This window comes from Chiloscyllium plagiosum, unplaced genomic scaffold (assembly GCF_037043375.1).
Source record: "Chiloscyllium plagiosum isolate Xiang-an unplaced genomic scaffold, Cpla_swu_hap1 HiC_scaffold_48, whole genome shotgun sequence".
Classification (NCBI taxonomy): domain Eukaryota; kingdom Metazoa; phylum Chordata; class Chondrichthyes; order Orectolobiformes; family Hemiscylliidae; genus Chiloscyllium; species Chiloscyllium plagiosum.
This window is the reverse complement of record NW_028270186.1, coordinates 18,345,589-18,347,972: the sequence shown is the minus strand read 5'-3', so window position 1 is coordinate 18,347,972 and position 2,384 is coordinate 18,345,589.

Sequence of the window (2,384 nt, the reverse complement as noted above, 5' to 3'; positions counted from 1 at the left end):
TTCCCCACACTAAACCCCCACCTTCCCCACACTAACCTCCCATTTCCCCAAACTAACCCCCACACACACTAACCCCCCCACCTTCCACACACTAACCCCCGCGTTGCCCCAAACTAACCCCCCCACCTTCCCCACACTTAACCCCCATTTCCCCACACTAAACCCCCCCACCGTCCCCACATTAACCCCCCATTTCCCCACACTAACCCCCACACACACTAACCCCCCCACCTTCCCCACACTAACCCCACACCTTCCCCACACTAACCCCCCATTTCCCCACACTAACACCCCCATCTTCCCCACACTAACCCCCCATTTCCCCACACTAACCCCACCCCTTCCCCACACTAAACCCCTATTTCCCACACTAACCCCCCCCACCTTCCCCACACTAACCCACCATTTCCCCACACTTAACCCCCACCTTCCCCACACTAACCCCCCATTTCCCCACACTAACCCCACCCCTTCCCCACACTAACCCCCCATTTCCCCACACTAACCCCCTCACCTTCCCCACACTAACCCCCGCGGTTCCCCACACTAACCCCCCATTTCCCCACACTAACCCCACCCCTTCCCCACACTAACCCCCCATTTCCCCACACTAACCCCCCTACCTTCCCCACACTAACCGCCGCGTTTCCCCACACTAACCCCCACACCTTCCCCAGACTAAACTCCCCCACACTAAACCCCCACCTTCCCCACACTAACCCCCCACTTCCCCACACTAACCCATTTCCTCACACTAACCCCCCACCTTCCCCACACTAACCCCCCCACCTTCCCCACACTAACCCCCCCACCTTCCCCACATTAACCCCCCCTTTCCCCACACTAGCCCCCCCACCTTCCCCACAATAAGCCCCACGTTTCCCCACCCTAACCCCCACCTTCCCCATACTAACCCCCACGTTTCCCCACACTAAACCCCCCCCCACTAACCCCCACATTTCCCCACACTAACCCCCTTTCCCCACACTAGCCCCCCCACCTTCCCCACACTAACCCCCACGTTTCCCCACACTAGCCCCCCCACCTTCCCCACACTAACCCCCACGTTTCCCCACACTAAACCCCCACCTTCCCCACACTAACCCCCACGTTTCCCCACACTAAACCCCCCACACTAACCCCCACGTTTCCCCACACTAAACCCCCCCACACTAACCCCCACGTTTCTCCACACTTAACCTCCCCACACTAACCCCCATGTTTCCCCACACTAAACCCCCCCACACTAACCCCCACGTTTCCCCACACTAAACCCCCCCACACTAACCCCCACGTTTCCCCACACTAAACCCCCCCCACACTAATCCCCACGTTTCCCCACACTAAACCCCCCCACACTAACCCCCACGTTTCCCCACACTAAACCCCCCCACACTAACCCCCACGTTTCCCCACACTAAACCCCCCCCACACTAACCCCCACGTTTCCCCACACTAAACCACCCCACACTAACCCCCACGTTTCCCCACACTAACCCCCACGTTTCCCAACACTAAACCCCCCCACACTAACCCCCACGTTTCCCCACACTAACCCCCACGTTTCTCCACACTAATGCCCCATTTCCCCACAGTAACCTATTTTCCCACAATAACTCACCCCACCTTCCCCACACTAAACCCCCATTTCCCTACACTAACCCCCCACCTTCCCCACACTAACCTCCCATTTCCCCACACTAAACCCCCACCTTCCCCACACTAACCTCCCATTTCCCCAAACTAACCCCCACACACACTAACCCCCCCACCTTCCACACACTAACCCCCGCGTTGCCCCAAACTAACCCCCCCACCTTCCCCACACTTAACCCCCATTTCCCCACACTAAACCCCCCCACCGTCCCCACATTAACCCCCCATTTACCCACACTAACCCCCACACACACTAACCCCCCCACCTTCCCCACACTAACCCCACACCTTCCCCACACTAAACCCCCATTTCCCCACACAAACCCCCACACATACTCACCCCCACACACACTAACCCCCCCACCTTCCCCACACTAACCCCCCCACCTTCCCCACACTAAACCCCCATTTCCCCACACTAAACCCCCCCCACCTTCCGCACACTAACCCCCCATTTCCCCACACTAACCCCCACACACACTAACCCCCCCACACACTAACCCCCCCACCATCCCCACACTAACACCCCCACCTTCCCCACACTAACCCCCCCACCTTCCCCACACTAACCCCCCATTTCCCCACACTAACCCCCACACACATTAACCCCCCCACCTTCCCCACACTAACCCCCCACCTTCCCCACACTAACCCTCCCTTTCCCCACACTAAACCCCGACCTTCCCCACACTAACCTCCCATTTCGCCACACTAACCCCCCCCAACTT